General features: G+C 52.9%; 2 protein-coding genes across 2 annotated transcripts in view; both read right to left on the bottom strand.

Annotated features, from left to right (window-relative positions):
* LOC142464298 (uncharacterized) overlaps nucleotides 1-1,896 on the bottom strand; it is a 429,853-nt gene extending 427,957 nt beyond the window's left edge. Inside the window, exon 1 of the mRNA XM_075567774.1 lies at nucleotides 1,647-1,896. The gene's annotated coding sequence lies outside the window, so the exon portion shown is untranslated. The remainder of the gene's footprint in view (nucleotides 1-1,646) is intronic.
* The window catches only part of LOC142464294 (uncharacterized), a 566,786-nt gene that overhangs the window by 182,032 nt on the left and 361,274 nt on the right, over nucleotides 1-23,480 (bottom strand). The gene's annotated exons all lie outside the window — the stretch shown is intronic.

Here is a 23,480-nt window from a genome sequence, read left to right as displayed (position 1 = left end):
GGGGCCTCTCTCCCCCCCTCACTGTGCCTCTCTTCCCCCCCTCACTGTGCCTCTCTTTCCCCCCCCTCACTGTGCCTCTCTTCCCCCCCCCCCTCACTGTGCCTCTCTTCCTCCCCCTCACTGTGCCTCTCTTCCCCCCCTACTGTGCCTCTCTTTCCCCCCTCACTGTGCCTCTCTCTCCCCACCTCACAGTGCCTCTCTTCCCCCCCCTCACTGTGCCTCTCTTCCCCCCCTACTGTGCCTCTCTTCCCCCCCCTCACTGGGCCTCTCTCCCCCCCCTCACTGGGCCTCTCCCCCCCCCCCTCACTGGGCCTCTCTCCCCCCCCTCACTGTGCCTCTCTTCCCCCCCCCCCACTGTGCCTCTCTTCCCCCCCTCACTGTGCCTCTCTCCCTCCCCCCCTCACTGTGCCTCTCCCTACCCCCCTCACTGTGCCTCTCTTCCCCCCCTCACTGTGCCTCTCTTCTCCCCCCTCACTGTGCCTCTCTTCCCCCCCCTCACTGTGCCTCTCTTCCCCCCCCTCACTGTGCCTCTCTTCCCCCCTCACTGTGCCTCTCTTCCCCCCCTCACTGTGCTCTCTTCCCCCCCCCCTCACTGTGCCTCTCTTCCCCCCCCCCTCACTGTGCCTCTCTTCCCCCCCCTCACTGTGCCTCTCTTCCCCCCCCCCTCACTGTGCCTCTCTTTCCCCCCCTCACTGTGCCTCTCTTTCCCCCCCTCACTGTGCCTCTCTTTCCCCCCCTCACTGTGCCTCTCTTCCTCCCCCTCACTGTGCCTCTCTTCCCCACCCTCACAGTGCCTCTCTCCCCCCCCCCTCACAGTGCCTCTCTCCCTCCCCCCCTCACAGTGCCTCTCTCCCCCCCACCCTCACAGTGCCTCTCTCCCCCCTCCCCTCACTGTGCCCCTTATTGCATAGATATCGGGAGGGGGAGGTACAATGATAAGAGGGGGACGGATAAGAGGGGGGACGGGATAAGAGGGGGGACGGGATAAGAGGGGGGACGGGATAAGAGGGGGGACGGGATAAGAGGGGGGACGGGATAAGAGGGGGGCGGGATAAGAGGGGGGCGGGATAAGAGGGGGCGGGATAAGAGGGGAGCGGGATAAGAGGGGGGTGGGATAAGAGGGGGAGGCACAATGATAAGAGGGGGATGGGATAAGAGGGGGGTGGGATAAGAGGGGGGTGGGATAAGAGGGGGATGGGATAAGAGGGGGGTGGGATAAGAGGGGGGTGGGATAAGAGGGGGATGGGATAAGAGGGGGGTGGGATAAGAGGGGGGTGGGATAAGAGGGGGATGGGATAAGAGGGGGGTGGGATAAGAGGGGGGTGGGATAAGAGGGGGGGTGGGATAAGAGGGGGGTGGGATAAGAGGGGGGTGGGATAAGAGGGGGATGGGATAAGAGGGGGATGGGATAAGAGGGGGATGGGATAAGAGGGGGGTGGGATAAGAGGGGGGTGGGATAAGAGGGGGATGGGATAAGAGGGGGATGGGATAAGAGGGGGATGGGATAAGAGGGGGATGGGATAAGAGGGGGATGGGATAAGAGGGGGATGGGATAAGAGGGGGGTGGGATAAGAGGGGGATGGGATAAGAGGGGGATGGGATAAGAGGGGGATGGGATAAGAGGGGGGTGGGATAAGAGTAATTACCTGATCTGCTCCCGGGATCACAAGCCTAGCAGAAGCTTATGGTCTAATCAGGGCACGCCCCCTGTTGACGTCACATCCTTCTGTTACAGATAATAGGAGGCTTGCTAGTACTGCACATGCTCACAGGTGTTACTGAAGCCGGAGTCGCCATCATGGATAAGGATTTTTTCCCATACTACAGTAAGTAATACAGCTTGCTGAGAACCCAAATAGAAGATGTAATAGATCCCCTATATGAGATAATAGTAAATGATCAATAAGACTTATCTATATCATATTTCCTCACGGATATTGTACAAAATAAGTTCTTCAAGACACCCCATCCCTAAAAGCCCTCTCCCCCCCCCTAGCACTAAAACCAGGAATGGAAATAATAAAAAGAGAATATACAGAAGAAATATATACACAGTACAATCACTATGTGAGATCAGGCTGGGTATGTACAAGAACAATATAGTGTCCATAATGACAAGTTATATTACTTGGTGAACTGATAATGTGTTCAATATCCGTGAGGAAATATGACATTGATAAATCTAATTGATCATTTCCTTATTAGCTCATATAGGGGGCACTGTTACATCTTCTATTTGGGATCTCAGCAAGCTGTATCACTTAGTATGGACTTATCCAAGATGGCGGCTCCGGCTCCAGCAGCGCTTGTGAGCATGCGGAGAACTTGCAAGCCTCCTATTGGCTGTGACAGCGGGATGTGACGGCAACAGGGGGCGTGCCCTGATTAGCCGGCATTGATAGCATAATTGGTAGCAGGCTTCTGCGCATGTGTGATCCAAATTTAGGCTCGTGATCCGATTCCTGGGAGCGGATCCGGTGATCAGTGTTGCCAGGTCCGCTAGTTTCCCGCCCAATTGGGCTATTTTGAGACCCCGTTCCGCGGGAAATATTAGCTGGTTGCGGGTTGCGGTTTTTTGGGCTATTTTAATTTTCAGCCGCTATTTTTTGGGCTCCTTTTACAAAAACTTGACAGCTATAATGACACCCAGTGGCCACTGTGAACATTGCAGGGAAGTGCACCAATACACTACAGATACAGATCTCCCTACCGTCCCCCTCCAAGAACTCCGTTCTGTATCCTGCACAGACACAATTAGGCCTCGGCCATGCTCCCTGCTGGCGTGCTGAGGCGCGCTTTCCCTGGCCTTGCGGTTGTTTACCGCACGCGCTGTCAGCGGGCTGTCAGGGGGGCAGGCCTGGGGGTGGGCGCGTCGCTGGCCGGGGGCGGGCCAGTGACGTCACGGAGCTGGTTCGCCCTCATTGGGCGAACCGCTCACGTGACCGGCCTGTCTCACTGGCAAGCGGGGGAATTTTAAATTCCCCTAAGACCTGCGCTTCTGCAAGCGCGCGGAAGCATAGGGGAGCCCCTACAAAGCCGCTCTAATTGCGGCTGTAGGGGCTCAGTGCTGAGCGGGAGCGGGCCTCAGCACGCTCCCGCCAGCAAGCGCCAAACATGGCCGAGGCCTTAGATTGTCGGAGGAGTGCTTCTCCGCAGGGGGGGAGAGAGAGGCACAGTGGGGGGTGGTGGGGGGGGAGAGAGAGGCACAGTGGGGGTGAGAGAGAGGCACAGTGGGGGGGGGGGGAGAGAGAGGCACAGTGGGGGGTGAGAGAGGCACAGTGAGGGGGGGAGAGAGGCACACTGGGGGGGAGAGAGGCACAGTGTGGGGGGGGAGAAAGGCACAGTGGGGGGGAAGAGAGACACAGTGGGGGCAATAGAGGCACAGTGGGGGGGAAGATAGGCACAGTGGGGGGGGGAGAGAGGCACAGTGGGGGGGGAAGAGAGGCACAGTGAGGGGGGAAGAGAGGCACAGTGGGGGGGGAAGAGAGGCACAGTGGGGGGGTGGAAGAGAGGCATAGTGGGGGGGGAGAGAGGCACAGTGGGGGGGGAGAGAGGCACAGTGGGGGGGGGGAGAGAGGCACAGTTGGGAGGGGAAAGAGGCACAGTGTGGGGGGGAGAGAGGCACAGTCGTGGGGGGCACAGTGGGGGGGCACAATGGGGGGAAGAGAGGCAGAGTGGGGGAGGCACAGTGGGGGGGAGAGAGACACAGTGGGAGGGGGAGAGAGGAACAGTGGGGGGGAGAGAGGCACGGTGGGGGGGGAGGCACAGTGGGGGGGGAAGAGAGGCACAGTGAGGGGGGGAAGAGAGGCACAGTGGGGGGGAAAGAGAGGCACAATGGGTGGGGAAGAGAGGCACAGTGAGGGGGTGGAGAGAGGTACAGTGGGGGGGGGGGGGTAAGAGGCACAGTGGGGGGGGGGGGGTGAGAGGCACAGTGGGGGGGGGGGAGAGGCACAGTGGGGGGGAGGGGAAGAGAGGCATAGTGGGGGGGAGGAGAGAGGCACAGTGGGGAGGAAGTGAGGCACTGTGGGGGGGGGGGGGAGAGAGGCACAGTGGGGGGGGAGAGAGGCACAGTGGGGGGGAAGAGGCACAGTGGGGGGAAGAGAGGCACAGTGGGGGGGGGAGTGGCACACTGGGGGGGGAAGAGAGACAGTGGGAGGGAAGAGGCACAGTGGGGGGGAAGAGAGACACAGTGGGGGGAAGAGAGGCACAGTGGGGGGGAAGATAGGCACAGTGGGGGGGAAGAGAGGCACAGTGGGGGGTAGAGAGACACAGTGGGGGGGATGAGAGGCACAGTTGGGAGGGGGAAGAGGCACAGTGTGGGGAGGAGAGAGGCACAGTGGGGGGGAGAGTGGCCCAGTAGGGGGGGATGAGAGGCACAGTGGGGAGAGAAGAGAGGCACAGTGGGGGGGGGGAGAGAGGAACAGTGGGGGGGGGGTGAGAGGCACAGTGGGGGGGGAAGAGAGGCACAGTGCGGGGCGGGAAGAGAGGCGCAGTGGGGGTGAAGAGAGGCACAGTGGGGGGGGGGAAGAGAGGCAAAGTGGGGGGGAGGGGGAAAGAGGCACAATGGGGGGGGGGAAGAGAGGCACAGTGGGGAGGGAAGAGGCACAGTGGGGGGGGGAAGAGAGGCACAGTGGGGGGGGGGAAGAGAGGCACAGTGGGGGGGAAGAGGCACAGTGGGGAGGAAGAGAGGCACAGTGGGGGGGGAAGAGAGGCACAGTGGGGGGGAAGAGAGGCACAGTGGGGGGGGGGGAAAGAGAGGCACAGTGGGGGGGAAGAGAAGCACAGTGGGAGGGAAGAGGCACAGTGGGGGGGAAGAGAGGCACAGTGGGGGGGGGAGAGAGGCACAGTGGGGGGAGAGAGGCACAGTGGGGGGGAGAGAGGCACAGTAGGGGGGGGTGAGAGGCACGGTGGGGGGGGAGAGGCACAGTGGGGGGAGAGAGGCACAGTAGGGGGGGGGGAGAGAGGCACGGTGGGGGGGGGAGAGGCACGGTGGGGGGGAGAGAGGCATGTTGGGGTGGGAGAGAGGCACGGCGGGGGGGAGAGGCACAGTGGGGGGAGAGAGGCAATGTGGGGGGGGAGAGAGGCACAGTTGGGAGGGGATAGAGGCACAGTGGGGGGGAGAGAGGCACAGTGGGGGGGAAGAGAGGCACAGTGGGGGGAGGCACAGTGGGGGGGAGAGAGACACAGTGGGGGGGGGAGAGAGGAACAGTGGGGGGGTGAGAGGCACAGTGGGGGGGAGGCACAGTGGGGGGGAAGAGAGGCACAGTGGGGGGAAAGAGAGGCACAATGGGGGGGGAAGAGAGGCACAGTGGGGGGGAAGAGAGGCACAGTGGGGGGGGGGAAGAGAGGCACAGTGGGGGGGAGAGAGGAACAGTGGGGGGGAGAGAGGCACAGTGGGGGGAGGCACAGTGGGGGGGGGGAAGAGAGGCACAGTAGGGGGGAAAGAGAGGCACAATGGGGGGGAAGAGAGGCACAGTGGGGGGGAAGAGAGGCACAGTGGGGGGGGGCACAGTGGGGGGAGAGAGACAGTGGGGGGGGGAGAGAGGAACAGTGGGGGGGGAGAGAGGCACGGTGGGGGGAGGCACGGTGGGGGGGGATGAGAAGCACAGTGGGGGGGAAAGAGAGGCACAGTGGGGGGGGAAGAGAGGCACAGTGGGGGGGAAGAGAGGCACAGTGGGGGGGGAAGAGAGGCACAGTGGGGGAGGGGAAAGAGGCACAGTGGGGGGGGAGAGGCACAGTGGGGGGGGATGAGAGGCACAGTGGGGGGGAGAAGAGAAGCACAGTGGGGGAAGAGAGGCACAGTGGGGGGGGGAGAGAGGCACAGTGAGGGGGCGGAGAGAGGCAGAGTGGGGGGGGGGGAAGAGAGGCACAGTGGGGGGGGGGGAAATAGAGGCACAGTGGGGGGAAGAGAGGCACAGTGGGGGGGAGAGAGGCACAGTGAGGGGGCGGAGAGAGGCACAGTGGGGGGGGGTGAGAGGAACAGTGGGGGGGGGGGAAGAGAGGCACAGTGGGGGGGGAAGAGGCACAGTGGGGGGGAAGAGAGGCATAGTGGGGGGGAGAGAGGCACAGTGGGGAGGAAGTGAGGCACTGTGGGGGGGGGAGAGAGGCACAGTGGGGGGGGAAGAGGCACCGTGGGGGGAATAGGCACAGTGGGGGGGAGAGGAGAGGCACAGTGGGGGAGAGGCACACTGGGGGGGGGAAGAGAGACAGTGGGAGGGAAGAGGCACAGTGGGGGGGGGAGAGAGACACAGTGGGGGGAAGAGAGGCACAGTGGGGGGGGAAGATAGGCACAGTGGGGGGGGAGAGAGGCACAGTGGGGGGGGGAAGATAGGCACAGTGGGGGGGGGGGAAGAGAAGCACAGTGGGGGGGAAGAGAGGCACAGTGGGGGGGGAAGGGAGGCACAGTGGGGGGGTAGAGAGACACAGTGGTGGGGATGAGAGGCACAGTGGTGAGGGGGAAGAGGCACAGTGGGGGGGGAGAGAGGCACAGTGGGGGGGGAGAGTGGCCCTGTAGGGGGGGATGAGAGGCACAGTGGGGAGAGAAGAGAGGCACAGTGGGGGGGGAGAGAGGCACAGTGGGGGGGGGGGAGAGAGGCACAGTGGGGGGGTGAGAGGCACAGTGGGGGGGGGGGGAGAGAGGCACAGTGCAGGGCGGGAAGAGAGGCACAGTGGGGGGCGGAGAGAGGCACAGTGGGTGGGGTGAGAGGCACAGTGGGGGGGGAAGAGAGGCACAGTGCGGGGCAGGAAGAGAGGCGCAGTGGGGGGGGGAAGAGAGGCACAGTGGGGGGGGGAAAGAGGCACAGTGGGTGGGGGGAACAGAGGCACAGTGGGGGAGGGAAGAGGCGCAGTGGGGGGGGAAGAGAGGCACAGTGGGGGGGAAGAGAGGCACAGTGGGGGGGGAAGAGGCACAGTGGGGGGGGAAGAGAGGCACAGTGGGGGGGGAAGAGAGGCACAGTGGGGGGGAAGAGAGGCACAGTGAGGGGTGGGGGAAGAGAGGCACAGTGGGGGGGTAGAGAAGCACAGTGGGAGGGAAGAGGCACAGTGGGGGGGAAGAGAGGCACAGTGGGGGGGAAGATAGGCACAGTGGGGGGGAGGCACAGTTTGGGGAAGAGAGGCACAGTTGGGGAAGAGAGAGGCACAGTGGGCGGAGAGAGAGTGAGGCACAGTGGGGGGAGAGAGAGCAAATGTGAGGAGGGATGGGAGAGAGTGGCAATGGGAGAGAGGCACAGTGAGGGGGGAGAGGGGCACAGTGAAGGAGAGAGAAATTATTAAGAATGTAGATAAAATATCTTTTATTTTCTTTGTGCTAATTATTCTGCTCCATACGAAATGTTCCTAATGTTTCAATATACTAAGATAAATCACTTAATTTTTCAGTGTTTTCGTGTGTTAACGAAGGAAGGGAGGAACGTGCATTGAGAAGCCCCTAGGGAGTGATTGATGGTATGTTTATCAGTTAAACTTTACATTTGTATAATTTTTTGTGGCCCTCTTTCCCCCTGACTAAAGAGACTACCGATGCTACCGTTACCTGTTGGCTCACAGAAGGCCTAAGGCTCCGCCACTGGGTGCCTGTAGTGGTATATTGCTCGCCTCGGTGCAGCGCCTCCACCTGCAAGGAATCCCAGCGTAGTGGGAGGAGCCCCTCACAGGAACCAATAGTAAAATAAACACACACGGTATATAATAAAAGCCTTTACTGGACGCACATATAATATAACAACCCGTACCACACACTACAATGCACACCCAACCCAATACCCCCAGTCAGTGTCCCCAAAGTACAGTGGGTGCCAGGCACCAATACCCTGATGTCCTTTTCCCCAATGTCCAGGGCTCACCCAAATGTGTGTATGGTAGCGCTACCCTTGAACCGTTGGTGCACTTTGTAGAGGTACCTGCCAGGTACTCCAGTTCCCGGAGCGGCAGATTTAGCAACCGGGATCCGCTGATCCAGCTACATCGTCGCCCGCCTCTGCGTGGGGTGATCTCTGGTAGGAAGGTCTCACCTTTAAGAGGCTTTTACACGTAGATGAGCACAAGTCACCGCGCGGCGTCTTTGCTGATGCCTGTCCTCACTACTGGCAAGTGTGTGGGAAAGGTCCCTGACTATGGGCTTTCCTTATAGCAGGGGTCGTCAAACGGAGCTCGCGATCCGCGTGTGGCTCTTCTTAGGGTTGCCAGGTGTCCGTTTTTCAACCGATGTCCGGTATAAAATCGCACTGGCGTCGGCGGATCATGCGGCAACAAGCGCGTGGGCGGCGGCCGCGAGTGTGGCGGATGCACTTGGAGACTGGGCGGTGGCCGGGCAGGTGCACAGTGCACTGTGGAGGAGAGCGGGAGGGGAGCCCACACACCCTGGCTGCACGGCAGAGACAGAAGTCTGCATCCTGCCTTGAAATAAGGTAAGGACAGCATTTGGGGCCGGGGGGGGTTGGGAGGGGGGCAGGGGAATAAGATGATGATCGGGGGGTGGGAGGGATAAGATGATGGTGATGGTGGTAAGTGGAGATGTTGATGATGGGGGAGGGGGAGGAATAAGATGATGATGGGGCCAGCCTGATCTGATGGGGGGGGGGGGGTGGCTTGGGGGTATATTTTATATGTATTGGTGAGTATTTTTTATATGTACATTAATTTCGAATCCGCACCTCTACCAATAATAATATTTTTGTTTTACAAGTTATAACTCTGCTCATCACAGGAATTGTATTGAATTATAATTTTCTATATAAAAAAATGCAAGCGTCTCATGCATGCTTAGCACGCTTTCAAAAAAATATTACATTTATAATCATGTGTTTTTATTATATTTAATCATTTTAAAAAAATGTTTTAGGCGCCCTCCAACAGGGCTACCAAAAAGAAACAAAGAAAAACAGAAGATGAACACCGTGAATTTGGAAAAATGGAATGGATTGGACCGAGTCTTTCGCGTTTATCTCGAACTTAGATGGCTTTCCGACCTGTCTTGTTTGCCAAGAAAAACTGGCGCATAACAAGAAGTCAAATTTGAGAGACGCTTAACAACAACACGGCTCATTCGCGAGCACATATACTGTCGGTGACACGAGAAAGAAAGCAGTTGAAGAACTTCAGAAAAAAATATGAAAAATCAAGTTCTGTATTTAGTTCCTGGATGCAATCTTCCAATAATGATAATCTTGCAAGCTTTATCGTGAGTCAGGTGTGACGGATCAGGGGACTGGTATTTCCCAATGTGTCCCCGTCACCTCTGCTCCCACTGCCTCTAACCTTCTTCCCTCTCTATCTCACCTATCTTCCCCTTCTTCCTCCTGCACCCGTTCCTCTGCGGCGCACCCGGATGCACGTTCAGGTGTCGCGTGCGTTCCCCGCAAGGTGCGTACGCATCCGCAGGCACCTGATTCCCTCCGCGGCACTCATGGCTCGTGGAGTCTCTCTGTTCCCCCAGCCTCCATATTACCTTCTTCCTCCGCCTCTCCTGCTCTCTCGCCTTCCTTGGCGAGCGCCCCCGCGGCGCACGCGGTGCACGCTCATCAGACCTTTACAGAGGGCGCGCGCACACGCTCCAGATATACCCCTTCCCAGAACTCTGTCTCCACCTCCCATGGCTTACAAGCCATATCCCTTTGTGATTCTCCTGTCTCCTCCCCTGCTTTGTCTGACCTATCCCTGCAACCTCTCACTCAACCCTCTGCTCCTCCTCTCTTTCCCATTGGTGCTCCCTCCTTTATAATCCCTGTCTGTCCTCTAGCTCATTGCTCTGCATAGCTTCTTGTGACCCCTGTGTGTGCAGTCTCTATGCTTGGCTCTCCTGTTTGTTTCAGCGCTGGTTCCTGTCCCTGTTTACCTTTGGATCTCCCTGGCTTGAACTCTGCTTTGAATTGGACTAGTCTGCTTTCTCCTGCCCTTGAACCTTTCTTACAGATACTATTACGCTGCCTTCACCAATCCTTGAACACTGGATTACGGACATCACCACGCTGCTCTCTAATCTCCTTGAACTCTGGCACACGGACTTAACTACCCAAACTCTGGCACCCTCACATTGCAAGTATACATTAACCCTTTCTCAACAGGCCCGGCAACGCATTGCCACACTCCGGGCATGCCCTCACTGCTGTCGGTGCGTGTTATAACCTTACCCACCTCAGTACTGGGGACTGGCCAGGTCTGCGGGCATACAGGTGTTACATTATGCAGAACCCTATAAATGCAGACCCCCCTGAGGTGGGCTAAGTGTTTCTCTGGAACAGTTACAATTTGTTAGTAACCAATTGACCTCAGTGTCACAACAACTTGCCAACCTGTCTCTCCAGGAAACCCCAGCTGCCCCGTCACCTCCAATTTCAGTGACCTTCAGTAACCCAGGACCACGTATACCACCTCCCAACCGGTATGATGGGGACCCTCTCGCTTGCCGAGGATTCTTAAACCAATGCGAGGTTCAATTTGAAATGTCCTCCTCTCTCTTCCCTACCGGCCGTACCAAGGTGGCATACATTTATGCCTTACTCACGGGCGATGCCCTCGCTTGGGTTTCTCCCCTCTGGGAACGTAAACCTGAGTTGACCCAAGACTACCCCAAGTTTAGGCACGAGTTTCAACAAGTGTTTGATACTCCCACACGTAGGGAGTTGGCTGCTTTTTCTTTGTTCCATATGACGCAGGCTCGAAGATAAATACGCAATAGAATTCCGCACCATCGCCGCAGAGACTCCATGGAACAAAGAGGCTCTCGTTGCAGCATACTGGCATGGTCTGTCTGACACTCTAAAGGATGATCTCGCAGCTCACGCCCAGCCGTCTTTTCTGGAACAACTCATAGCACTCAGTATTCGCATGGATCAACGTACCCGGGAACGATGACACGAGCGTCACTGCTCCCGGTATCTCCTTCCCCCATCTGTTTCTCATAGGTCTACTCCTCCGCCCTTCCTGGCGTTAGATGCTCCTGAACCGATGCAGATCGGCAGCCAACAACCACGGGCTGCGGAGAGAGCACGACGACGTGAGAAGGGTCTCTGCTACTATTGTAGTTCCCCTGAACACCGCCTCCGTAATTGCCTCTTGAAGCCGGGAAACGGGAACACCCTGTAAAGGTAGAGGGGCTTTTACTGGGTACTATCTCTTCTTCCCCCTCTCTCTCTAAGGAATTACCCAAGAAACTCATGCTCCCTGTAACACTGGCGGGTCCTGGTCTTCTATTAGAAGTAAAAGCTTTCATTGACTCCGGCTCTGGCGGTAACTTTCTGGATCACACTTTCGCCCTTGAGAATCAAATTCCTCTGGTCCGGAGAGGAGCGCCCATTGGTCTTGAAGCTATCGATAGATGTCCGCTTCAGCCAGCCTTCATCATCTGGGAGACCATCCCACTGACCTTGACCAACGTGGATGGACATAAGGAGGTAATAGTTTTTGATATCTTTCCTTCTCCTACCGTCCAGGTAATTCTCGGATTGCCTTGGCTTCAGCTCCACAATCCGCTCATAGATTGGACCGATGTCTTACCGATCCAATGGTCTATCTCCTCCAAGGAAGCGACTCCTCCACCGCCTGTGGCCGTACTCGCCGGTCTGTATTCCACTCCTTCTAACCTGTCCATTCTGCCGATGGTGTATCACGAGTTTTTAGATGTCTTCAACAAAGTACAAGCTGAGGTACTCCCTCCCCATCGCCCCTATGATTGTCCTATTGATTTGATTCCAGGAACCATTCTTCCGAAGTTGAAGTTGTACCCCTTATCTGTGCCTGAGACAGAAGCTATGACGACTTACATCCAAGAAAATTTGGAGAAAAGATTCATCCGCAACTCTACCTCCCCCGCTGGGGCAGGCTTCTTCTTCGTGAAGAAGAAGGATGGATCCCTAGGGCCGTGCAGCGCTTCCTTGGCTTTGCCAATTATTACCGGAAGTTCATCCGCAATTTCTCTACCATTGCTTTACCTATCACCGCCTTAACTAAGAAGGGTGCTGATCCTACGACTTGGTCTCCCGAAGCCATTGACGCCTTCGAATTTCTCAAGAAAGCCTTTGTGTCTGCACCCATCCTACGGCATCCAGATACTTCGCTTCCCTTCACGTTAGAAGTTGACGCCTCCGATGTAGGAGCCAGTGCAGTACTCTCTCAGAGATCCTCTCCTCAGGAGAAGCTCCATCCTTGTGGTTTCTTTTCTCGAAAGTTCTCGTCAGCCGAGAGAAATTAAGATGTTGGGAATCGTGAGCCATTGGCCATTAAATTAGCTCTTCAGGAATGGAGGCATCTTCTCGAAGGCACCAAGGAGCCTATCGCCATCCTCACTGATCACAAAAATGTACTGTATATTGAGGGGGCTCGACGACTAGGATCTCGTCAGGCTCGTTGGTCACTATTTTTCTCTCGTTTCAACTACACCATTTCTTATATTCTGGGTACCAAAAATATTAAAGCAGACGCTCTTTCTCGCCAGTTCGCTACGGAGAACAACTCTAATGAATTCTCTGAACCTATTCTCCCCGCCAAGTGTATAATTTCTGCCAATAATTTTGATGTTTTGGAGGAAATCAACAAAGCCCAGGTTCACATTCCCAGGAGATTTAGGGTGCCAGAAGGACGCTTATACGCAGCTCCAAGTTTTCGCCAGAAGATTCTACTTTGGGGGCATTCTTCAAGATAAGCCAGCCATCCAGGCTTCAAGAGGACAGCAGATCTTATTAAACGGACATTTAGGTGGCCTAAGATGAACAAGGACATTTTCGATTTCACTAGTGCTTGTCCGGTATGTGCCCAGAGTAAGTCCGCCAACCACAAACCCTCCGGTCTCCTCATGCCACTCCCCATTCCGGAGCAACCTTGGAAACATAACTCTATGGACTTTATTGTCGAACTTCCCAATTCTAAAGGAATGAATACCATTCTTGTTGTAGTAGATAGGTTTTACAAGCATTCACACTTTATACCCCTCAAGTGTCTTCCTAATTTGGCTACCTTGGCCGATATTTTTTCTAAGGAAATTTTCAGATTACATGGTGTACCTATTTCAATTTTTTCTGACAGAGGTTCTCAATTCATCTCTAAGTTTTGGCGTGCGTTTTCTCAGAGACTGGGGTTTTCTCTTCTATTTTCTTCAGAATATCATCCTCAGACCAATGGTCAAACGGAAAGAATGAATCAGACCTTAGAGCAGTATCTCAGATGTTTCGTCTCCGAATCCCAAGACAACTGGGTGGATCTACTACCTTGGGCCGAGTTTGCTATTAACTCCCTTAAAAATGAGTCTACGCAAGAGTCTCCTTTTTTCATTAATTTTGGATTCCACCCTAGCAGTCTTCCCCTCTCCTCCCTCCCTTCTGGTGTTCCCGCAGCGGATTCTCATGTCTCCACTCTTCAAAATTCTTGGAGAAAGATTCTTAAGACCCTACAAACTGCGGTTCAAAGACAGAAAACGAAGGCAGATCGACGACGTCAACCGGGCACTTCATTTAAACCCAGAGACAGAGTGTGGTTGTCCTCAAAAAATATAAGGCTCAAGACTCCGTCTCAGAAATTGGCCCCAAGATTCTTGGGTCCTTTTAAGATCCTTGAGAAGATCAATCCGGTTGCATACCATTTGGCACTTCCTCCCACTATGAGGATCCCTTCAGTCTTCCATGTGTCTTTACTCAAACCAGTTATCCATAGTGCTCACTTCCCGGATCGTTCCCAAAGACCCAACCCTGTTACCATTCACGGACAACAAGAGTATGAAGTTCACTCCATAATCGACTCCCGTTGGTCAAGAAGCAAGTTATAGTTCCTTGTTCACTGGAAGGGTTATGGACCGGAGGAACGTTCCTGGATTCCGTCTCACCATATTCACGCCCCAACACTCCTCAGGCAATTTCGTCGGAAGTTCCCCCAGAAGCCATGGCAGGATCGTCTGGAGGGGAGCCTCAAGGGGGGGGATACTGTGACGGATCAGGGGACTGGTGCTTCCCAATGTGTCCCTGTCACCTCTGCTCCCACTGCCTCTAACCTTCTTCCCTCTCTATCTCACCTATCTGCCCCTTCTTCCTCCTGCACCCGTTCCTCTGCGGCGCACCCGGATGCGCAAGGTGCGTACGCATGCACAGGCACCTGATTCCCTCCGCGGCACTCACGGCTCACGGCGTCTCTCTGTTCCCCCAGCCTCCATATTACCTACTTCCTCCGCCTCGCCTGCTCTCTCGCCTTTCTTGGCGAGCGTCCCCGCAGTGCGACGCTCTTCGCATTCCCTGGCGCACGCGGTGCACACACATAGACCTTTACAGAGGGCGCGCGCACACGCTCCAGATATACCCCTTCCCAGAACTTGTCTCCGCCTCCCATGACTTACAAGCCATATCCCTTTGTGATTCTCCTGTCTCCTCCCCTGCTTTGTCTGACCTATCCCTGCAACCTCTCACTCAACCCTCTGCTCCTCCTCTCTTTCCCATTGGTGCTCCCTCCTTTATAATCCCTGTCTGTCCTCTAGCTCATTGCTCTGCATAGCTTCTTGTGACCCCTGTGTGTGCAGTCTCTATGCTTGGCTCTCCTGTTTGTTTCAGCGCTGGTTCCTGTCCCTGTTTACATTTGGATCTCCCTGGCTTGAACTCTGCTTTGAATTGGACTACTCTGCTTTCTCCTGCCCTTGAACCTTTCTTATGGATACTATTACGCTGCCTTCCCCAATCCTTGAACACTGGTTTACGGACATCACCACGCTGCTCTCTAATCTCCATTAAACTCTGGCACACGGACTTAACTACCCGAACTCTGGCACCCTACACGTTGCAAGTATACGTTAACCCTTTCTCAACAAGCCCGGCAATGCATTGCCACACTCCGGGCACGCCCTCACTGCTGTGGGTGCGTGTTATAACCTTAGCCACCTCAGTACTGGGGACTGGCCAGGTCTGCGGGCATACAGGCGTTACATCAGGAAATCTCTGAGAGAGGAAAACCATTCACAGATGGTGAGTACTGTCACGATGGCACCAACTTTATCAACACATTTATATTTCTGGGTACTCGATTGAACAGAACAAGTTGCAAAATAAATTGTGGTTTATTTCCTTGATAGACAAACACACGACATCTGCAGAATACACTTAAAACAACATTTACTGGGATAAGGGAACAAAATAAATTGTCATTGGAATTAAATAAATTGTCCTTTGCTTGCAAGCGCAATAAATGCAGTCTTGGTTTAAAGGTCCTGTGGCCAGATCGCAAATTGCCGATCTAATATCTCAGCCACCTCAAAGTATTTCGTGGAAATTCGTTCAAGAGTCACCAGGGCTAACGAATTCCGAAGTTTGGGGGAAATCCTTTGTTACGTTGTTATTAACCCCTTCTCTCCTTGACCGGTTGCCGCTGTGCTGGAACAAAGTCTTGCGTCTTTACATCATGGCTCAAAAATCACAACAACCTCGGGAGCCGCAGTTATAGACTGGTCAAGACTATCTCTAACGCGTGGACCCAATCCCATCGTGGGAACAATTGAACCCACCAATAGCCGTGTTGCCCAAAGTTCATAAGACCGGGCAAAAAGGCATTCCGGTGTGCAAAGCGCATGGATCAGGTTGACACCCATGCCACTTAGCATACCTGGGATACACCCATACCTTGGCGCCTCTGAGTCTGAGATTTGGCCCAGAGGTGTCAATAGCCCGGCATCTGTTATACATCAGAATGTCGGCCGTGTATACATTATGGGGCTCTGGGTCCTTTCATCCCTGACACTTCTATAGACTGGGGGGTCGCCAACTTGGCAAAACCCCTTTGAAGCACAGGCATGAAAATACCCCCAGCTTAGTCACCCATATCACATCTGTATGCCCGAGGAATTCCTTCCCGGGCTTACAGAATACATCCTGCCTTACATTTAAAATCTGCAGTTTTTACACACATTATTAAATATCATGTTCTGCTTATGTGACAACTGTAATTTATATATGTATGTGCATGTAGTGTTTAACTGTACTTGCACCCCAAAAATCAGGTTGCTGGGTGCCTCCGTTCTCGAGTTTGTCTTTATAATTGAAATGCCGGCTTGGGAACCGCAAGTTCGCCCGGTTCCTACGTCAATTGATACAGTTCTCACGTCAATTGACTTTCCAGCTTTCAAGTTACAAAGTTAACAAGAGACATTTTATCGGTAAGCCACTTGAGAATCTAACCATAACCACTTATTGACTTGACTTGTGGTTACAGGTTAAACCGATAGAAATGGATACCCATCTCACCGACAGCCCTTTAAACTTTCTCCACGCTTCTTCAATCAGCACTAGCGTTGGGCGCTCACTACGGCATCTTGTGTCTGTGAAAGGGTATAACAAGCAATGCATTTTGTCTTTTAACACAGAAGGCAGGGAATGGGCTGCAAATGGGGGGTAAAAACGGCTAGGACAGGGCAAACACAGTAATGCATGGCAAACACGTTTAACCCCTTCATTCCCAATGCGAGTCAGGATTAATCAGCCGGGTATAACCTTTATTTTAGGCCTGATTAATCCTCCCCTCGCCACAAATACATAAAAAGTGGTTTTATAAATGCATCAGAAGTACTTTTTCTGAATTTTAAAAACAAAGCAGAGATTCTAAAAAATATTAACGAGTTACCGTTATCTGCTAATACAGTAAAAGATAGAACTGTTGAAATGTCTTTAAATGTGACCTAGCAACAAGTCAAAGACGTAAAATTGGCTTCTTATTTATCAATTGCGGTAGATGAGTCTTGCGACATAAAGCACACAGCCCAAGTTTCCCTTTTTATGCGCTATGTAACATCTGGGGGTCCTAAAGAAGAACTTCTGGGATTATTGCCACTCAAGGGCCAACGCGTGGAGAGGACATAGCAAAAGCTGTCACTGAATGCATAGAAATAAAATCGCACCCACTAAATCAAATTGTGTCAATTGCAACCAATGGGCAAAAAGTATGACGGGTGAAAAAAGGATTTGTTTCTATTTTAAAAGGAACAATTAATCACAAGGTACTTCCGTTCCATTGTATAATCCACCAAGAAGCGCTTTGTGCACAGACATTTCCAGAAGAAACTGGTAAACTTATGGAATTGGTAATTAAGATTACCAACAGCATTGTGGCAAAAGCGCTTACCCATCGTCAATTTGAAGAGTTTCTGAGTGAAATGGATAGCGAATATCAAGACCTTCTCCTGCATAACAAAGTGCGATGGCTTTCAAGAGGTGATGTTTTAAAGCGTTTTGCTTCTTGCTTAAAAGAAATTAAAATATTCCTCGACAAAAAGGATGTTCAATATCCAGAATTAACAGACAACCAGTGGTTTCCAAATTTTTATTTCATGATGGACATCACAACTAAATCAGCTCAATCGTAATTTACAAGTGTGGCCTGGGTTCCCTGGTTTGGCTTTTACCTCAGTTAGACCCCAACTTACTCTAAGCTTGTAGGGAAGGTCTTCAGTTAGGGATCCTGCCCCTTTAGTGGTTAGCCAGCTTAGGGCCACAGCTGTGTCATTGAAGCATTGTTACCGCAGTCTGCGATGAGGCTGCAATAGAAGAAGCGACCATCATCGCAGTGGTTACTCCAGTGGGAGGCATCCCATCCAGCGGATGATATCATTGGATCGGCGGATCCTCTACTTCTACTCGTTAGCGCGCCCGGGTGTGGACACACCTGGCAGGTACCGTTCGCCAAACGTGCACCAACATCGGTATAATAACGTGCTGATCACGCCTAGAGGGGTGGGCATCTTTTGGGGACACTTATTGGGTGAAGTGACCAAAGGACACCTCGGGTACAGTGGAAACGGTATGGGGGTACACAGTGGTAAGACATCGCCCTGCGTGGCGAGGTAATAGCTGTAACCTCTAGTATTGCTATTGCATGTATATGTTTATGGTTATTGCTTACAGTAAAGGTTGTTATTATAATTTGTGGATTGTTATTAATAGTTCCTGCTCAGGGTTATCTCATCCAATTGGGATCCCGTGCAGGTGTAGGCGCTGCCACTAAGTATCTTTGTTACCCCAGGCTCCCAGTAGCGGAGGCTCAGATCCCTGCGAGCTGACGGGTAACGCCAGCACCTGTACACCCTTCACACTAGAGGGAAAGAGGGCTACACAAGGAAAAGTAAACACTACGTTTTCGATGCTAGAAGAAGTTAATTCGTTCGAAAGGAAATTGGTTCTTTTCACTAAAGATTTAGAGAGGAACCTTAATTCATTTTGAATAATTGTCAAAATATCACCGAGAAAACAATGCGCTCATTAACGTTGATTATTTCAGGACAGCTATTAGAAATATGAGGGAATCTTTTCTGCGAAGATTTCAGGAATTTAAAAATACAGTAGTAAAGCGACCCTAGCTTTTGTTACAAATCCTCTCACTGCCAATGTCAACGAATTACATTTTTCTCCATTTGATATTGACACGGGCACTTTTGAAATGCAATTGGTGGACTTAACGAGCAAAGAGTTATGGAGCTCCAAATTTGTACGTCTTGATACTGAACTTGAAAATCTTGAGAGACAAAAAATGCAATCTAATTTCACAACACTAGTGGGCTGCTCTAAAAGATCTACAGAAGGCAGACACAATGATTTGTAATACTTGGAATAGCCTTCCGAACTCATGATCAGCTGGAAAAAAATTGCATTTGCTGTTCTTACTATCTTCGGCTCTACATATGTATGTGAACAATCATTTTCAAGCATGAATCATATAAAGAGTATAGTATTGAGAAGCTAAATAACCGATGAGAACTTGGAGTCGTGTTTAAGATTAAAAATGACAAGTTACATACTGTACCAAACATACATAAACTTTCCAAGGAAAAGCAAGGACATTGTTCGCATTAGTTTTAAGGAATGCTTGTGCATTGTGTGTAATTTATTTTCTGTAAAATTATATACATTTACAATGTCAAATATATTTTTGAATATTTACTTTAGTTGTATTCAGGAACCCTTCTCCACTTAATAAATAAATAATTATAACGTGTTATCAATTCACTGTCTTCATAAATCAACCGTACTTGTAAAAATATATTTATGGCTCTTTGAAAATTTTTAAATCGTTATGAGTAGCACATTTGGCTTTTTTGAACTAAGAGTTTGAGGACCCCTGCCCTATAGCAACCACAAGATGAGCGTGAGTGGGTCCTATCTGGGACCTAAAGGGGTAATCTGGCCTAATCGTAATCTGGCCTAATCTGGGTGCCACTGACATCCAGACCCAACCTTCCCCTTCTCTGTCCTGGCTCAAACTGCCACCTCGTGCTCTAAGTGCGCCAAATGTAGCAAATCCCCTCAGCTTGCTGCAGCCCTATTGGCTAACCTTGCCCACGTAATCAGGCTGCCCCAGGGAATCCTGGGAGATGTGGTTCCCCTGCGGAGCTATGTAGAAGATTGCTGCCGCTTGGAAGCCTCTCTGTGCATGCGTGCCTATCTGTAATGGCTGCCGATGCGTTGTGGGACAATGCGCGGGTAGTCACAGGATGGAGGCGCCCCGTGATAGGTGCTGCTGCGGTGTCCCGGCGACCGAGTCACCAGCCTGCCTGCCGATGGGGTCCCTATTTACCGGCGGGTCCACCCGCCACTCCATCTGCGCCCGCCCCGGCAGCCAGCGGTATCTTCCCCCGCAGCTGTAATGGAGGTAAGAGGGACCAGAGGGAGGAACCGGCTACATCTTCCCCTGGTGGAGACTCCAACGTCCCCGCTTGAGACAATGTATACACAATACTTTATATAATAAAAATGCAGGGTAATATATGTATAACTTAGCATATACATAACTTTAAACAATGTTATACATTTCTACAAACATGTTTATAACGGAGGCTAGCTTGCACTTAGCAAGCTGCTGAGACTCATAGTGGGGTGCCCCTAATGAATCGTATGCCACTCTAGTGGGAGGGTGTCTCAGTCGCTGGCTTCTGCGAGTCTCTGTCTTGGTGGCTTCGTCATTGGAGAGACTATCGTGGGCTTGAGGCCTTGACTCTCGTAAAGGGTGAACAAAGTCTCTATTTGGGTGAACAATGTCTCTACCAGGCACACAACTTGGGCTTCTGGGATCCAGAAGCCGGCTTGCTGAAGCCGCTGGGGAGGGTACCTGAGGCACAGGCCCATTACCCAGTGCTCCTTCAGGAGGTGTCCACCAGTCTCCAGTGAAGTGGGTGGAGGTTCCCTCCAAAGGATCTTGAGTGGCCTCGGTTACTGAAGCTTTAGTCTCTGCAAACACTTCTGGCTCACTGGCAGTTATTATAGTCTCTGGTTCGAGGTCACTTTCTCCCACTTGTGGTATGGGCAACAAGTAGTTTCAGTGCCAGACCTTTACCATGCCATCCGTGTCTCGTATGCGCTAGACAGGCCCGGCATTTGGGACTCTGCTTCAAAGGGTGCTTCTCTCCAGTGATCGGCCAGATTGTGTTCATCACAAACAAGGCGGGACCCCGGTACTGAGGTCAGAATGGGTAGAAACACCATCCACAGCCACGGGGCCCATCTGGAGAGTGGATAGTCAAGGTAGCCAGGTCAGGATTAAAGAGGTAATATTAGTCTTGATACTTGCCAAGGTCAGAGGTAGGAGCCAGTAGAATAGTCAAAGTCCGATTGCCGTAGTCAGGGGTTAAAGCCAGTAGGATTGTAGAAGTCTGCATGCCGTGGTCAGGATTGGAGATATCCAGAAGGTCAGAGGTAAGCCGGGGTCAGTAAGACAGAGGTGCGGAGTACAAGGGTCATGCAGGGTCGGTACACGGGAGTTCAATCTGAAACGGAAGGCAAGACTAGGAACCAGGAAGTGGGAGAACGCAACTGGAACTATGCTCAGCCAAAGTGCAAGTGGCACAGCTGAGCATATATGGGAGAATAGGACCAATGAGAGAGAGGAGTAGAGGTGCGGCCTCAGCGGAAGCAGGGATAGGTGGAGCGGTGCAGGAGACAGGTGAGCATGATGAGTGTTGACGCGCAGCTAAGGAGCGGTGCAAGCCGTAACTGAGGGGGGAGCCAGACTCTGAAGTCCACAGGAGTCCTCCGTGAGCGCGCACGCTGTGTAAACAGTGAGGTTGCGTGAGGCAGCAGGTAAGGGGGGAGTGCGCCGTGGAGGACATGCTTCTCGACTCCATACAGTACCCCCGCCCCTTGAGGAGTGGCCTCTTGACGACTCCAATATGGCTTTAGGGGGTACTTCACATGAAACCACCTTATTAGGTGGAGCTCCTCTTAAAATTCTTGAATCGATAATGGACAGTACCTCGTATTCTTCTTGTCCTTGTACGATTACTGGAGCAGGTATAGAAGAGGAATCTGGAAACTTGAGAACTTTGGAAGATAGGCTTTAAGAGATAGACATTTGACATCGATGGTATCCTCATGGAAGAGGGGAGCTAGAGACGGTACGCAACCGGATTGAACTTCTCCAGGATAGAGTACGGGCCCAAAAATCTTGGGGCCAATATGAGTAGGTAGATGAAACCTCTCAGTGAAGGGAGAAAATCAGCGGGCACTGCTAGTGTAAGGGTTCAGGCGATTTCAACTACTCACCTCTCTGAATCCCTCCCTGCTCACCTGGACCTATCCCTGGAATCACTCAGACAGGCCTCCGCTCAACCCCTTGCTAACATTAGTCCTCCTGCATTTATAACCCCAGTCTGCCCTCTCCTTCCTCGCTCTCCATAGTTCTTCTGTGACTCCTGTGTGCAGCTGTCTATGCCAAGCTCTGTTCTCTGTTACAGCTCTTGTTCCTGTTCCTGTCCCTGCCCCTGTTGGATACATTTGGATTTGATCTCGGCTCTTGTTTGACTACGTGTACCTCGCAACCCCTGGACTCGGCTTTGGACCTCACTACGCTGCTTTCTCCTGCCCCTGACCCACGGCTCTTGGATATTGACCCTCTGACTTCTGGAACCCCGGACTCAGTAAGTATCACGTTAACCCTTTCTGACCAGGCCCGGCAACGCACCTTACCACACTCCGGGCACACCCTCATTGCTGTGGGTGCGTGTTATACCCTTACCCACCTCAGTACTGGGGACTGGCCAGGTCTGCGGGCATACAGGCATTACATTATGCAGAGCCCAACAAACGCAGACCCCCCTGAGGTGGGCCAAGGTGTCACTATGGACCACTGGCAATTTTTAAGCGACCAAGTCATGGCCGTGGCGCAAAAACTTTCTAAACTTGCCTTGCGGGAATCGCCAGTTGCATCGTCCCCTCCTGCCCCAATACCTATGGGCAACTCTGAGCCACGTATTCCACCTCCCAACCGGTATGCCCGGGATCCCCTTACTTGCCGGAGATTCTTGAACCAATGTGATGTCCAGTTCGAGATGTCCCCATCTCGGTTTCCCACAGGTCGTTCTAAAGTGGCCTATGTCTATGCCCTGCTTACGGGCGACGCTCTCGCTTTGGCTTCTCCCCTCTGGGAGCACAGATCTGATTTAACACAGGATTACCCCAAATTCCGGCGATAGTTCCAGCAGGTCTTTGACACCCCAGCGCATAGGGAAACTGCTGCTTCTTCCTTGTTTCATCTCTGCCAGGCTTGCAGGTCGGCTGCAAGATACGCTGTGGAGTTCCGCACCATCGCTGCAGAGACTCAGTGGAATGATGAAGCTCTCGCCGTGGCATACTGGCAGGGTTTGTCCAATCCCTCAAGTATGATCTCGCATCTCATGTTCATCCCTCATCTCTAGAGGATCTTATTGCCCTCAGCAGCCGGATGGACCAGCGCATTCAAGAGCGACGTCACGAGCGCCAGCGTCCCCGTTTAATGCCGCCCTTGCTTGCTTCTCCTAGATCTCCTCCCTTGGCTCTTCCTGCGCTGGACGCTCCCGAACTGATGCAAATCGGTAGCCAACAGCTTCGGACCGCTGAGAGAACACGCCGCCGAGATGAGGGTCTTTGCTACTACTGCGGCTCCCCGGAACACCAACTACGTCACTGTCGCCTGAAACCGGGAAACTAGAACGCTCAGTAAAGGTAGAGGGGCTTCTACTGGGTACCATTTCTCCTTGCCCCTCTTCCCCCAAAGAACTACCAAAGAGAATCCTTCTCCCCATATCTCTTGAGGGTCCCAATGTTAGGGTAGAGGTTGAAGCCTTCATCGACTGCGGGTCTGGTGGTAACTTTCTGGATCACGACTATGCCTGCAATAACCAAATCCCGTTTGTCAAGAAGAAGTTACCCATCGGCCTTGAGGCTATCGACGGTCGACCGCTTCAACCAGCCTTCATTATTTGGGAATCTATTCCCCTCACCCTGACCACCGCGGATGGTCATACTGAAGTCATCATCTTCGATGTGTTCCACTCTCCTACTGTCCAGGTAATTTTGGGATTGCCGTGGCTTCAGCTTCACAACCCGCGTGTTGATTGGACAAACGAACTACCGATCCAGTGGGCTCCTACCGTGTAGAAGACAGTCACTCCTCCCGTTACCGTGCTCGCTGGTCTCGACACCACTTCACCTTCTCTCTCTACCCTGCCAGAGGTATACCATGACTTTTTGGATGTCTTTAACAAGACTAAAGCTGAAGTC

This window comes from Ascaphus truei, chromosome 12 (assembly GCF_040206685.1).
Source record: "Ascaphus truei isolate aAscTru1 chromosome 12, aAscTru1.hap1, whole genome shotgun sequence".
In the NCBI taxonomy this organism is placed as follows: Eukaryota; Metazoa; Chordata; class Amphibia; order Anura; family Ascaphidae; genus Ascaphus; species Ascaphus truei.
The sequence above is the reverse complement of the archived record's forward strand: the minus strand, read 5'-3'. Positions and strand labels throughout refer to the sequence as shown.